This window comes from Equus asinus, chromosome 7 (genome assembly GCF_041296235.1).
Source record: "Equus asinus isolate D_3611 breed Donkey chromosome 7, EquAss-T2T_v2, whole genome shotgun sequence".
In the NCBI taxonomy this organism is placed as follows: Eukaryota; Metazoa; Chordata; class Mammalia; order Perissodactyla; family Equidae; genus Equus; species Equus asinus.
This window is the reverse complement of record NC_091796.1, coordinates 89567036-89583578: the sequence shown is the minus strand read 5'-3', so window position 1 is coordinate 89583578 and position 16543 is coordinate 89567036. Positions and strand designations below refer to the sequence as shown.

Here is a 16543-nt window from a genome sequence, read left to right as displayed (position 1 = left end):
CCATTTTTCTTGCAGTAGTCGAGCTCCAAGTACTAACATGTATTGTGTTTCTCCTCGAAGTTTAAAAAATAATTTTCCATTGTCTGTCCCCCCTTTTGGATTCAGTCTTTCCAGTCCTTTATTTTCTCCAGCTGATCCATTATGTTCCCAGCTTTGTCTCAAGAACTGCATAATCAAGTTTCCTGTTTGCCTGGCACTCAAGCTCTGATGAATGAGGATACTATCTAATTATTTGTTTGCTTATTTACTTTCTAAATATTTATCAAATGTTATAAAATTTTTATGAACTAAATCAATTATTTAGAACCCTAAAGTGACCAGAATTATTTGTTTTTCTACTTTCTATATTAAAGAGAAAGATAAATTCTCCCCAAACTTGTTCTTATTAAGTACTTAGTAAAAACAAAACTGAAATAATTTAACATTGCATGTGTATGTGTGTTTTCTTTTAAGTTGACACAGGTCTACCCAATCTTTTATAATAGGCAATTTCTAGTTGACATTTGCATTTGACAAGAAACAAGCTATCGTTTAGCCATGACAGACATTGCTAGTCAATCGCTGATGCATTCTTTTTAGCTGAGATTTGGTTTCAGAGTCCTGAATGGGACATTCCAGCCATCACCAGTTTATCAGAGCTGGCATCTGAGGGGAAACCTCTTTACCATTCCTGGATAGACTCATTCTTTTGACTTTACTCTGCATTTGAAATATCGCGATAAATTTACCCAGGTAAATGTTATGGGCAATATATTCCCATCCCATGGTAATTTCACACGAAATACATGCTTTTAAGCATACTTTTATTGGGAAATATAACCCAATGTGCCACTTCATTCAGCCAAGTTACTTTTCTTGATTAATGTTTAAGGATAATAATAGTCAGAAATAAGAAGAAAGAAAAAGTCATGTTCTGTTTCCCCTTTGGTATACGCGTATTTTTTCTTTTCTTCTACTCTCTGGTATGTTTTTTTCTCTTTCTTCCTAAACAAAATAATAATAATAAAAAATATTCATAGTTTTAAACAAATATGTAACATTTAAAATTCTCTTTGCAGCACTTTGAGATGTTTTAAGTCTAACAAAAAGTGAAAATGTGTTTTGAAGTACTTTATAGTAATGAATTAATGGTATTGTTTACCTCATCAGCACAAGAAATCCGATAGATCTTGAGGTGAAAGACAAAACACTCCTACGGGAAGGCAGATGACTGACACCTCAGAGGAGTACAGGAAATTAAAAACTTCACAGATGAAATTGACAACTTGTTTTAAAACTTAAATGTTAATTCCCTTGCGAGTGAGTCACAAGAAAGTGACTAAAGACTGAAAGTGACAAAAACTGAAATCTTATATGTAAAACACAAACCCAAATCACTTTTGGTGACTCACCTTCCTAAACAGTAGCAATACACTTTAGACCAGTCCTCCCTCCAGCTGTGACTTACTCTTTTGTTGGGAGAGGTTATGGAAAGGATGTGACCGCCTCTTGATCCATGAGCTGAACCGGGGCAATTGGAGGCTCCTCACCATCTCCCCTGTCCTTGGAATGTAGGCTCTGCCCACCATTCCTGCACTAGGAGCAATTTCAAGGACCAGCCTTGATAGAGTAAAAAGTTGAAACCATCTGGACTGAATACAGTCCAGAACCCAGTTAAGGCCTCTATATAAACTTAAGATTCTGGTGGGCAGGAGCAGAGATCTACTCATCCTGCAGCTGCTCAAGACAAGCCTTGCCTGTAAGTTTCCTTGCTTATTAAACCTGCCACCTAACAATCTGGAGTGGTCTGCTTCTTTCTTCAGTCCCTCCTTGTCCTCCATGTATGGGGGGCCAGTTTACAAAGCAACAGCTTTGCAGATAAATAGGTCTGGACCCAAATTCTGTTCCATGCATGATTAATTGGTAACCTTAAATAAGTCACTTTGCCTCTCTGAGCTTCCTGTTCTCCTAATTTGGTAAAAAGGAAAACGTGACATTGTCTGTGTAAAGCACGTAGCACAGTGCCTGGCGCTGTAGTACAAACTCATGAAACGTTAGCTTTCTTCTTCCTGGGGGATCATTTGCCTTGTGCTGGGGAAGGTCAAGGAGACTCCCTGGAATTCAAGTACTCAAGTTCTTGTAGTGTCCAATGATTTCCTAACAGAGATGACTGGGAGGTGCTAATTTTATAAATGTTAAACTGATTTCTGTGCCCTCTGATCAGTGGGTTCATTTTCTGAGATTCAAATTATCTTAATTTTGGACATGAATTTAGAAACTTCCCGTTTCTAGCCACCAAATTGTTAGGACTGATTTTTTTTTTAAGATTTTTAAAATTTTTCCTTTTTCTCCCAAAGCCCCCTCACCTGTCAGTTACTAAGGACCTATTAGACTAGCTATCATATGAGAACACTCTTTCAGACAATGCTGAGATAGTGACCTTTTATTTCCCTGAAGAAGGTAGCTCAATAATAGTAACTTAGAAACAGACCCACCACCCAAACACTAAGTTCCTCAGACCCTGAGGTGATGCCACTAAAAGAATATTCTGATGAGAGGCTCTCATTGGAGTCAAAAGCTTCTTTGCATTACTGGAATCATAAAATGCTGGACTTGGAAGAGGTCTTTGGGGAACTTTTCCAATCCGATTATTTTTCATGTGAAGGAACAAGCAGCCCAGGAGTTTGTGAATTGTTCCCAAATCACACTTTTCAAGTTAGGGGTAAATTGAGGCTAACATGCAAGTTTCCAGATTCTCTGTGGAGGCCTCACTCCACTGCACCACAATGTTAATACTCCAGCTTTCCAGGTGTCTCCTGTTTTGCCATGGACAAGATTAGGATAGTCTCTGGTACAACTGGAGTAATAAATCAGCACAGAAGGAGCAGAAAGTGTGATCTCCAAGTTACTCCAAACATTGGCACCATGTCCCTCAATTGCCAGCATAGAATGCAGTTCCCACTCCATCTCAGGCATGTCACTCCCTCACAGGGTCCCCTGCTTTCTCTCTGCCCCAGCAGCCTGGGAGGAAAATTCAGTGTACACATAGCTGTGTATTTTTAATTGTGGGTCCTTCTAGTTGTGGCATGTGGGATGCCACCTCAGCATGGCCTGATGAGTGGTGCCATGTCCCCGCCCAGGATTTGAACCAGCAAAACCCTGGGCCACTGAAGCAGAGAGCATGAACTTAACCACTCAGCCACGGGGCCGGCCCCCAGGACTGATGCTTTTAAAATCAATATTAAACCTTGGATAAGTTACATCCCCTCTCTGGGTATCCATTGTGGTGACACTATGGTCTGATACCTTATACCATTTAGACCCATTAAGGGCTGCTACTGATGGACCTTCAAAATACCCCTAATCCCCACCCCTCAAGCAGAGTAGCTTCAGTCTTATATGTTATATGCTATAAGTTTCTGTGTAAGATGATTTGAAAAGGGTTTTATAAATGAAAAAAATTTTAAATCAGTGCTTTAAGTGAGCATTCTCTCTGCCTGGTCTTACCCTTCCTACCTCTCAGGTCCCATTCCAGGCTATTCTCTTCCTTACTCACTTCAGCCACGTTAACAGTCTTTCTGTGTCTTAAATATGCCAAGCTCTATCCTGCCTTAGGAAATTTTCACATGCTATTTCTTCTGTTTGGAAATCTCTTTCCACCACTTTTCAACTGGCCAATAAAGGCTAATCCTTTATTCTTTGGGTCTGTGCTTATTTATCACATGTTCAATGAGGTCTTCCTTGTATCACTACCCTCATCTAAATTAGTCTTTCCCAAGAGCTGACAGATAAAATACAGGACACCTAGTTAAACTTGAATTTCAAATGAACATCAAATAAATTTTGATGCTTCATACTTATACTGAAAGATTATTTGGTGTTTATCTAAAATTCAAGTTTATCTTGGCATCTTGCATTTTTATTTGCTCAAAATTGGTCCTAGAGCACACAGAGAGAGGAAAGTGACTCTGGATGGTTTCAGTCCACCTACATTTCACCTCATAAAGCTTAAATTACCATTTCTCAGACCTCCTTCATGTTGGGCTCTAGATATGAATTAGCATCTAACAATTACATATACTCGTGCAAGATTTGGGCAATGAGGGTGAGACAGAGACTAACTTCTTGTGGCTCTTGGCTTTTGTTGCTGGCAAGGAAGACCACGAAAATGTGAGGTTTGACACAGCAGCCGTCCACTGTCATTGCCCAATCTCTTGGATGTCGGGAAGCAGTTGTAATGGCAGTGCTCCAAGAGGCTGCCTGCTTCCAGCATGGCTCCAGGGCAGCATCTAAAGTTGTACTTTCCTAGGGGAGAGTTCTGTATCATTCTTGGAATCACTACAGGGGTTCAGCCTAGAACCAATTTTTCCAGGCTCTCAAACAATTTTATCTAACCCCCTACCTTAAGCTCCCTCATACTTTAAATACTTACAGTGGATTCTGTTTCCTGCACTGAATCATGATGGATACAGCAAGCAATCAGTAGACCTCAAATTTGATTCTAGGCCTATTTGGCCCTAAGTCTTTCTTTTTCTACCATACTGCACTGTGTATAATTTTTATTTTAAAAGAAAAGCAGTTTAAATTTTCTCTTTATTTCCATCAGAGTTGATGGAAAAGTCTATTGCATAGATAGGTTCTAATAAGAAGGATTGTAATAAAGAGTCTGACTCCATGTTTTGATCTTTGACTGCTGCTAGCTTTTCAGCCTCTCCCTCTCCCTACTCCTTCTGCCTCAATCTGGTGAAGCTGATACTAAAGCCCCTCCTTTGGTTCTGATGAGAGTTTCAAACCACTTGCAGAAGCCCTCACTCCATCCCTATAGCCCTAATTACCATAGAAACTCAAAATTGTCTCTTTTTCTTGTTCTCCCATGCCATTTTTGGACCAGGTTGGGGGTCTGCCCTGATTTTCCAAGAAAGTCCTATTATATGAGTAATAAACCTTTTCATACCCTCTTGGTGTCCCTATAGCATCGTTGTCTTGACATGCAAATCAAATTTTGGATGGGGGTCCATCCTGACAGAGTGACCATAACAATGACTACAGGTGTTTGTCAAGTTCAGACTGCTATAACAAAATAGCGGAGACCAGGCAGCCTAAACAGCAGAAATTTCTTTCTCACAGTTATGGAGGCTGAGAAGTTCAAGATCAAGGTGTTAGCTGATTTGATTCCTGGTGAGAGCCGTCTTCCTGGTTTGCAGATGAACACCTACTTTCTGTGTCCTCATGTGATAGAGGAAGAAAGAAAGAAAGAGAGAATCTCTTGTGTCTCCTCTAATAAGAACACTAACCCCATTTACGAAGCCTCCCCCCTCATGACTTAATTACCTCCTAAAGGCCCCACCTCCAAATGCCATCACATTGGGGACTGGGACTTCTACATATAAATTTAGGAGGTGACACAAACATTCAGTCCTCAGCAGAGTTATAACATTCCTAGAAATAATTTAAGTAGTAAATTAAAAAAGGAAACAAAGAAAAAGCAAGACTATCTGGTCTAACTGGAGGTAAAGCTGATTCACAGATAAAATTTCTTAGGACAAAACAGCTTTATTTGAAGAACCCTTGCCTAAGAACATATTATGTGAAATATCTATGCATTAAAACCTTTTATGTGAAATCCAATTGTGATTCATTCTAATAGCTTCAATGGAAATGCAATTATTTCCCCCATCCAAGCGTTTTCAGAAACAGCCATCGTGTTAAAGAACAGTCTCAATGCACAGGCAATATGAGGCTGTTAAATATTTTAACTACTGAGTGAGTGACTAAGAATTAATATTTCAGGTTTAAAATTCATTGATTATTGGATTTCTGCTATCTAGTCATTATAAATCAATGATTAATGTGATTGCCATGGAATATCTTTTGGTTAAGAAGTTGATAAATCTAACAACTTAAGCAGGGGCATACATACCACTCAGAGATATCACAGCATTTCAAAGTGACTTTGAAAGAAGACAGCACCTCTCCATTGGAGAGCTACTTATGTTTCAGCAAAATGAAACAATATCACAAAGTTTTAGATCTAGATAGACCGTTTGGAAGGTCTAGATAGACCTTTAAGCCCTAGCTACAAAAGAGGAAATGATTCACAGAAGTGTGGAGTCCAGCAGCCTCTGGGTGAAATTGCTGGTGCTACATGAGCACCAGACCCTATAACCTTTAGCCCAATGCTCTTACCCCTTAAATACTTCTCCAGGAATTTTGATGGGAAGCAAACAGTCCTGATGCTAGAGAACATAATTTTGGCATCTTTTAATATAAGGTCTATTAGATAAATCCATTTCTCTAGTCAAAAAAATTCGTTCATACACTCTCATCTTGTAAACAGGGTTGCTGCTAGCCTATATGGCATCTTTATGCAAGTAGAAAAAGCCATCTCCTTTGAGCCAATGCAGCAAGATGCAAATGAACCATGCTGTCAGCGCCCAGGGACCCCTCAATGGGGTGCCTTTGTGTAATGTACAAAGCGCCTGTCATGCCCAGTAGCATGAGATTACGAAATCTCTCTCTCTCCTCTCTCTCTGTCTTTCCTGTGTAAGTGTGTGCATTGCTCACTCTTTCCTCAGATCTTCCCCTAAATCACTCCCCCACCCACCCCTACACATACCGTCCTTCTCTTCAGTATCATTTTTAATTTGGTGTAGTGTTGTTCATGTTTTTAATTTAAGCTTTTCTTACATGCACTGTGAGCGGCAATATGCAGTGCAATGACTTAAAGCATGCGCTCCAGAGCCAGACAGCTTAGGTTTGAATCCCACCTCTGTAATTTACTAGGTATGGACTATGTCAATTTACTTAACCTCTTTGGGCCTCAGTTTCCTCATCTGCAAAATGGCAATAACAATAGCACTTTCCTCATAGGAGTGTTGTTAAGATTAAGTGAGTTAATACATGTAAAGCATTTTAAACAGTTCCTAATAGATTTCTAGAGAAATGTTTACTCTTGCATTATTCTCATGCTTCCTAAGCCTGAATTGCCTATGAGAGTCTCCATACGAATCAGGCAGGGTGTCTAACCTATGAGATATGAACATAGCAAACACAATGGCTCCCAGAAACTCAATGACCAAGAATCTGTTCCTCCATTGGACAGAATGCAGGGAAATGATTTAGAACATGAACCCTAATGTGAAAAGGGCCATAAGGAGGCTAGGGAGGTAGGAGGCTGCTCCACAGAATGGGAGTGAATGTCCTGTCACAGGCTTCAAAGTCATGAGACCTTGTCAGGGTGTTTCATTGCTGTGGTCAGCAGAATAATGCCCCCCACCAAAAAAATGTCCACATCCTACTCCAAGACCTGTAACTGTGGTACCCTACATGACAAAAGAAACTTTGCAGATTAGTTTAAAGATCTTGAGATGAAGAGATACCCTGGATTATCCATGTGGTCCAAGTGTAATCACAAGGGTCCTTATAAGGGAAAGAGGAAGGCAGAGAGATTTGAAGATGCTATGCTGCCAGCTTTGAAGATGGAAGAAGAGGCCCACAAGCGAAGGAATATGGGTGTCTCTAGAAACTGGAAAAGATAAAGAAACAGATTCATCCCTAGAGCCTGCATAGAAAGAATGCAGCAAGCAATTCCAATACCTTGATTTTTGCCTCAAGAGGCATGTGTTGGACTTCTGACCTACTGAACTGTAATATAACATATGTGTGTTGTATTAAATCGGTAATTTGTTTCAGCATCAATAGGAAACTAAAATAGTCACCCAGTGGTTCTATGTGCTATGATTCTTTTTGTTCCACCAATAAACGCAGTTAAGTGCCATCACTATATGTATCTACTGTGAAGATGCTAAGGAACTAAGATGCCAGGCCATGTGAGGGCCATCAGTATTTGTCCAGTCGGCACTTCTGCCAGCATTAGACATCTATTTTTTAAATGCCCTCTCCTACACAGTCAAGAAAAAGATTTGGTCTCACTTTCAATATTTGGTTGAAACTTACTTATACAAATGTTTTCTGTGAGGTATTTGAATTCTCAAGTTCTTTGTCTCAGCTTATAGAAGGAAAGCTGTGCCTCTTGCTAGTAGAGGAAGAGGAAATATTTTGAAATCAAGGAAATTCTTTTCTTAAATCCATAGTCCAGGCCAAAGTTACCCAGAAGATAAATTGCCCTTATCCCACTGGTTCAGATGGTGTTGAGGGTTTCTAAATCGACAACTGTCTTCCCAGGCCTTTGTTAATCTTGACCCAATAGTCTGGTGAACTAAATTAATCTCTTAGCTCATTTCTCATCCCAACATAGCAAGGTGCTTGGTACTAAGGATACATTTTCATTGTTCCTCTTCCCTTCACATTTAGCTCCATCTTTGAACCAATTTCCTGATCTCTGAGCTATGCAGTAGATGAGTGATCAAGAGCAACCACCTTCTACTTCAGCCAAGAATTTCCTGACCTGCATTTCACCAAGTCCTGAAACTCAAGGTTCTTTCAAGGAAGCAGTAAGGAAGTTAAAGGTATGGGATGGGAGACATGACATTTGACCCTGAGAAATGCATATAGAGGTCCCCACTTCTGAAGAGCAAATCCAAGTTGTCTGCCTTATAACATAGCGAATGTTAGCTGCTGTGTGATGATTTTATTAAATTCACTCCAACAAACATTGATTGAGACCTCACTCTGGGTAAAGAATAATGATAATTAAGTTACACATGGCATTGGGGAAACTGCTGACATTTGTGTTGATGATAGATACTAAGGAATTAACAAAATTAGAAGGGAAAACCTAAAAAAAAATCGCTGTGGTGGTATAAGAGTAATACTAATTACAGTAATTTATGGGAACTGCTTATCACTAATGCCTAATTATTATGCAGCACAATCATGATTATGCATGCCATTAAATGTGTGTTTGAAGGACTTTGGTGTGTGTTGTATTAGATTAGATTAAAACAATGAAATATAAACATGCATGCTCAGTCTTCATAATGTGTTACTCAGGCAGTAATTTGTCATTTGCTCACAATTTTTAAAAATGAGAGAAAAATACTTAGCCTGTGAATAAGATAGCTTGGTTCTTTTATACCAGGGAAACTATAAATTGATTAGTTCACTTGATTCCCAAAATGAGTTCCCTATCATTGCCGTCAAGAATCGTAGTGTGTTTTTTTTCCTCCCAGGCTTTCTTATAAATAATTTTAATTCCCCTTTTTCAGCATTCTATTCCAGAATAAATGCAACTCTGAGAGGCTCATTATCTTGATAGTTTGCAGAGAGAATGAGACAGATGGAATGAGTCTTACCAAGCTCTGTGTGGTCAAACCAATCCATCCAGCTATTTGGAGATTACTTAGCAATTAGACCAGGTCTCAAGCACTTCAGGTTCAGTTAAAATAACAGAGTAAGACAGTATTAGTGTTAATGTGGTTGAACCATGCACAAGGTGACCTTTATGTCCCACCTCAAAAATTCAATGAGAACTTCTGGCATAAAACAATTTAGAAATGAAGAACAACCTCCAATTCTACAAGACTGTATTCTGCCTCAATTTACTCTTTCTTTCAACCAAAAACTACTAGAGATATATTATGTGTCAGGCACTGTGCTACGCATTGGGAATGCAGATTCATAGACTTAACCACCCCCTCTTCCCTGCCGAAATGTCATAGTCTAGTAGTAGGAATTTCTATGAGGTCTACAGAAATGTAGTAACAGAGTTGAGGGTACTTCTGTGTACACGACCCTAGCTGTATAAACAAGAAAATGAGTATGAATGATTAACTTAGCAAGGCTATAAAAGAAACTAAAGCTGGATACATTAAAACCAGATAAATACATACCTCTTTCACCTTTCCATCCCATCTCCACACTCAACTTCTGCAGCCAGAAGTGCTCCAGTCTTCACCACCACTAAGTCTCTTTTCTGTTCCATGAATTCAACTGCAGCAGCAGCAGCACATGAAGCCCCTGAAAAATAAGGTGCAGCGACATAAAATAACATATATTCTATTTGAATCTCTGGAGCCAGTTTTTCCAGTAAACTACAATTCTTTCTATCCATTCTCTACCCTCTGCCTTCCCAAACCCATCACTGACGGGAGGCAATCCTATTCACCAACCTCCTCCTTCAGTCAATGGATTAATGAAAATGAATCCTCTTAGCTCACCCCCCCATCCCACTGTTATTTATCACTGGAATCTTATTCCTAGAAACTCCGTCCCACCCCTCTTTACTCTTCCCAGGTCTTTCCTTCAGTTGGACCAGCCAATGGGACTTTCAGGACCCATACTTTAGCCTCCCCTTCAAACAGTGCTCTAATTTCCCTCCTAAGTGAATCCCGGTTTTCACATTTGGGGAGGGGATAGACCTTTTCTTGCAACCCACGGCAATAAAAGCAATTTCTCCCACTCCGCTTGACACCCAGGGTGAGCAGAATAGATCAGACTATTTAACTCTCATCACCATTTTTGCTGGCAATCTGGACCGTAGGATGGCTACAACATCTCTAAGGGTGGGAGGATATATATATCAGATCTTGTATATACATGATCTGATATCTTTCTTGTAAGAATTTGTGAGATGTGATTGTACATTTGCAAGGACTTGGTTTGCAAGGACCATTGATGTTCAACACTGATGTTCTACCATCTCTCAATGCTTTTTCTCACTTAAAGATTACACCACCCATTAATATGGACTCATTGGGTTTGATTGTGCAAGTTGTGCCATGTACAAAACCTGTGCCATATCCAGATGTAAGAGCTAAAATCCAACTAAACCACCACTACTTAAAATCTGAGCCATAGCCTAAGGCAGCATCAGGATTTTCTAGTCAAGCAAAGGCAATATATGCTAGTTATCATCCTGCTTTTATACTACCCTCTTCTCAATCTCATTATCATCTTCTGAATTCCTATAACTTATGTACCTATGCATAACCTTCCAGGCCACCACATCCTTAAAATGCCAACCTCACAGCTCCTTGACTCTCTGAACTCCAATAATCCTCAAGTTCATTTCATTTGGTTTGCCATACCTTGAAGCTTGTCATTATTTGAAATTTCTCCACCTCAAAGATCTAACAATCTGAATTTTCCCACTTTGACTATGCCTTTCGTATTTCCACTTCCTCTACTCACTCACTGTATTGTGCATATTCTTCTTATTCTTCTTCCCGCTTGTTACCTCCAGTTCTTCAGTCCCTCTTTATCTCTACAATATATGTGGCTCTCTTCCATATTCACTTGCCTCCCTATCTAGTCTTGGTCAATTACTCCACTCATTGTCATAATAGTCATTTGAATGTCCATATCATTTCTTTGTATTGCTTCATTATATCCAAACCCTGAATAGCTTGCACTACTTATACTCAAGGCAGCCAAGTATTAGTGGGAAGAATTTCACAGCCAGTCTTCTTGAGTTGACTTCCATCCATCCTCAATTAGGCTTATGGTTCTACTACTAGTTAAACATTATTGACTATATTTTACCAAGAGGACATACTTAAAATCTGTGTCTCCATTTCCTCAACCATAAAACGGGAATGATAATATGTATGATAATAACAATATAAGTTACCTAAGCCAGTGCTTTACATCCTTTAGATTGTTAGGGTGTTAATAAGTATTTGTTCTTTTTTTTTCTGCTGCAGGAGTCAACCCAAGACAAACCTAAAACTTGGGCCTGCTGGTAGATGCTCCTGATAAATTGGTCTTTGACTCATCAAATATCACTGAAACACTCAGAAAATTACTGTGATAATCACCAGTGGGTGGACAAGTGGGCATGTGGATTGAGACTTAAGAGTTTGGAGAATCTATGAGAGTGTAAAAGAGATTGACAGAAATGGCAAAGGGGGTCTTATATTCTTCATTTTCTGTGTTAAATTTGCATATCTATATTTTTTGCTGTTGAGTGAGGCTTTACTAACTTTATACCTATTTGAAGTTTTTCATCCATCACGTTACTGCACTGTTGTAACAAATATGCATCTACTATCTTCTACCATCTCTCCCTCGAAATGTCATTCCATCTGTATGTATACACTTTCCTTACTCTCAATTTTCAAACAGAGATAAAAAATCTTTTTTTTTTTTAATTTATTTATGTTTTGCTGGGAAAGATTCAGCCTGAGCTAACTTCTGCTGCCAATCTTCTTCTCCTTTTTTTTCCTCCCCAAAGCCCCAGTGCATAGTTGTATATCCTAGTTGTAAGTCCTTCTAGTTCTTCTGCGTGAGCCACCACCACAGCATGGCTACTGACAGATGGGTAGTGTGGTTCTGCAGCCAGGAACTGAACTGAGCCACTGAAGTGGTGAGAACACCAAACTTTAACCACTAGGCCATCAGGGCTGGCTCAATAATCCTTTTTCAAGTCTAAAATTTTGACTTCATTTTATTCCAACACCCCTTCCAGAACATTAGTGCCTTGCATCTTCATTCGTTTCTTCTCTGTTAGATTCTTTCCATGAGACTACAGATTTTTCATTATCATTTAATGTTTTAGACTTTTTACATATAATACCATCCCCATTGGTGATTTCTAGCCTGCAAACAAGTGCCACTTCTTCTCTGAAGCTATTATTTATTCCCAAGTTAACAGTTATCATTACATCTGCTGAAATAGTACATCAAGCCCTCTAAAACATTTGCATGGCTCTTCAACTACAGATAACTACAAAATAATATATAACATGAAACTTTATAGTAGTTGAGGTTCCTTTGAAAAAGGATCTATGGTTATTGACTTTCATAATTACCAATAGTGGGATTTCAATGAAATTGTTGTATGAATCAAATTCCCATCACATTTCACTAAGAATAGAAAGAGTAGGTTGTTTGGGTTAAATAATGACAGCTGCTCCAAAGGTGTTCCGTTTCCCCCTACTGAATTGACCCACTGTTTTGGGTCCTGAGAAAAGTCAAAGACAAAACCCAACACTTATTTCCATTTGAATAAAAAACTCTGTTCCTCCTTTGTACTCTGCTCTACAGTTAACACTTCACTTCCGACACAAGATAAAAGAATTTTTTTTCCACACGGACCAAGTCTCAACACCAGCTGAGTATCCTACAATTCAATTCAATTCTGACACTGTCTACTTGGAGTTAACTTAAGATCCCAGAGATTAAGGGCTCATCCCACAGTAATGCCCCCACTTCAGATGCCAATTGCAAGTCTGGCCCTCTCTTACTTCTGAATGACTAGCTATAAATCAGAGGTCCTCATTTACCTCTTCCTGGGGTTTGATAATTTGCTAAAGCATCTCACAGAACTCAGGGAAATACATTTACCAGTTTATTGTATAATGAAGGATATAGATAAAAGCCCGATGAAGAGGTATATAGGACAAGGTACAGAGGGATCCCACGTGCAGGAGTTTCTGTCCCAGTGGAGTTGGGGTGTACCACTCTCATGGTACATGTATGTGTTTCACCAACTGGGAACCTCTCTGGAGTCCGTACTTTAGAGATTTTTATGGAGGCTTCATCACAAAGGCACGATCAATTATTAATTCAATTTCCAGCCCATTTCTTCTCCCCAGGGGATAGGAAGTAGGGCTGAAAGTTCCAAGTTTCTAATCATGGCTTGGTCTCTCTGGTAACTAGCCCCATCCAGGAGCTATCCAGGAACCTACCGAAGTCACCTTATTAGAACAAAAGATGCTCCTCTCACCCAAAATATTCCAAAGGATTTAGGAAGTCTGTGTAAGATTCTCATATCACCCCTATCGCTCTGAAGTTACAAGGGATGTAGGAGCTCTGTGTCAGAAAACAGAGGCAGAGACCAAACCTGTATTTCTTATTACATCACAGTCCAGCCCTTGGTCTCTGGCCACGGACCCCTTACAGCAAAACAATATACAACTCAAAAGCTACTGGTGCATTACTAGAACCCCAGGCAGTCATTAACATCTAATACATCATAATGTTGTATGAAAATGTCTCCCAGGGTGAGGTCACTCAGGTCTGGAGGCTCCCATTTGATCTTGTCATGTTCCCAAAACAGGAGTGGTCTCAGCAATATATGGACCTCACTTTTTCAGGAAACTGACTTAATTGAGCTAAGAGACAATATTATCTCTTGCTCTGAGCCTCTTTCAAGGTCTTAATGTAATATTAGATTTTCCTCATTACATAACCCATTTATTCATTACTTTTCCCTCAGCTACAATTCCTCCTTCTCTCCATTTTTACCAAACTTGTCTATCTTTGGAAGGGATATTCAGTTCAGCCACTATGCTGGTCTGGATTGCAGGCAGCAATACTCATGAAGCACACCATTCTCTTAGTTTTAAATATAAACAAGTTAAGAGGTGAAGTGTTAAAGATGAAGCCAGAATGAGGCAAATTTGAAAAATGCTTAAATTAGCGCCCGATTAATTAAAACAAAATAGGATGTGGGTGAGAAGGATATTTTGCAAGACTATAGAGTGTATCTTTAAACAATTGTATCTGAGACTCAAAATCAGAGCTACACTGGATTGATGCAACTAGCTATAATTGCCATAACTATCCTCAAAATAGCACATAAATGATGATAAAATTATAAACCTACGTTTGGAGTCACCTTATGAAATTCAGAGCATTAGATTTATACATCACCCAGCCACAAACAAAACTATAGACTGACCTCAATCCTATGTAACTGACTACTTTTCTCTATCAACTCTCCATGCTTAAAAACTAAAAATTCATATTTTTCTTAAAATGTCCTCAAGTTTTAATCTCTATCTAGGAGAAAGCTAAGCCTGACAAGAGTCAAATATATAAATTTTTTTTCAATTTGTTTTTATTTTTTTCTAAGGAAAGAAACATTTAAACATGACAGAGTTTAATAGCTTAGTGAGTGAGGGAAATAAATGCCAGCCAGGAAAATATTGGCTCCTCAGTAATACTTCTGATAAGCTTCCGTGCCTGTGAATCTCTTGGGCCAGTTGAATGACTTTAGGATTTACACAAAAGCCAGGGATCTAAATGATAATGATGGGTTACTATTTACTTTGAGATATGGAGGTCCAAGAAAAACACAAATGACCTAGAATATGTAAGGGGAAAATTGATACATAAAAATTTACAATAAATTATAATGAAAACTACATACAGAAATTAGAATATTGACACAAAACCAGGTCAGATATGACTCTACAAATAATGCAGAGAAAAATCTTTTTTTTAATCGGAGAACTCAGATCAGTATAAGTGCAATTATACTGATAAGTTTTGAAAATGTAAATGAATTAAGTTTCAGAGCATATTTTTAAAAAGAGAAATGGAATTACCAGGTCAGAAAGTATTTGAATGCAAATATCTATACATCCATAAAATTTCAATATTTTGGCCAGATACAGCACCAGTGGGACCTGCTATGCTCTGAATGTTTGTGTCTCCCCAAAATTCATGTATTGAAATATTAATACTCAACGTGATGGTATTAGGAGGTAAGACATTTGGGAGGTGCTTAGGTCTCATGAATGGGATTAGTGTTTTTACAAAAGAGACCCCACAGAGCTCCCTAGTCCCTTCCACTGTGTGAAATTACTGTGAGAAGACAGCCATTTATGGACCAGAAAGCAGTCCCTAACCAGACACAATCTGACCACATGAGCAGCCTGATGTTGGATAGCTTGCCTCTAGAGAAGTAAATTTCTGTTATTTATAAGCCACCCAGTCTGTGGTATACCTGACCAAATGGACTCAGACAAGACCAGTGTGTGATGAGGGCTTCCTGAGGCTGTAGTCTTTCTAAAGTTGGTAGATGATTAGCATCAGAAAGAACCTAGACATAGCCATGCCAGTTAACGTTAGCAGAGGATGAGTAAAACAGAGAAAGTAAGCCACTGACTCAGTGGTTTCCCTAAACACAGAGAAGAACCTAGAGATGAAGTTAGTTTATAGATACTATGTATGGCCCAGGTTCCCTTGCTCCTCCCCAGAAATGCCTAGATTAATAAAGTAGTACCATAAAGTTTAACTATTTAGTTATTTAATCCTAAATTAAAGATGACTAGATGAAAATAAGTAAACAAAAATAGGCAAGCATTCCTGATGAGCCAGCATCTTTGCCTTTCCTGATGTTTCCTCCCACACAGTGACCACTCCATTAGCATAGCCTTCCTTCACCACTCCTTCCCAAGGCAAGCCAAGTGACATAATTGATTGGTGAGTTTTTTGAAGAATGAACTGAGCATGCTCAACTCAGAATTTTTCCTTTACTTTTAAAAGGGAGGTGGCCACAGGAAGCATACCTATGCTCTCTTCTCCTCCAAATAGGAAACATGAGAACTGTATTCTCAACTACAAAGCAATAACCTACTAAAAGATACATGGGGGAAAAAGGTCAGGATAGATTGGACATGTTGACTTTGGGAAAATTCATCTAGCGGTGCAGTCATGATTTCTGCACTCTCTGCATGTGTTTTATTTTAATTAAAAGCTCATCAAAGTATAAAAGTACCAAAGTATCAAAGAATAAATCACAACCCAAAATTTGGAACAAGAATTATCAAAACTTAAAATATGACCTTAGCTGTATTTATAAGCAAACAAACAGCTGTAAATGCTTTTATTTTTAAAGAGGAAAGAGTAAACTAAACATTTAATGTAAGAGGTT

General features: G+C 38.9%; 1 long non-coding RNA gene across 1 annotated transcript in view; it reads right to left on the bottom strand.

The window, feature by feature from the left end:
- Positions 1-9770: 9770 nt before the first annotated feature.
- The window catches only part of LOC139045720 (uncharacterized), a 209241-nt gene continuing 202468 nt past the window's right edge, over positions 9771-16543 (bottom strand). The window contains exon 3 of the long non-coding RNA XR_011504726.1: positions 9771-9897. This is a non-coding gene — a long non-coding RNA (uncharacterized lncRNA). The remainder of the gene's footprint in view (positions 9898-16543) is intronic.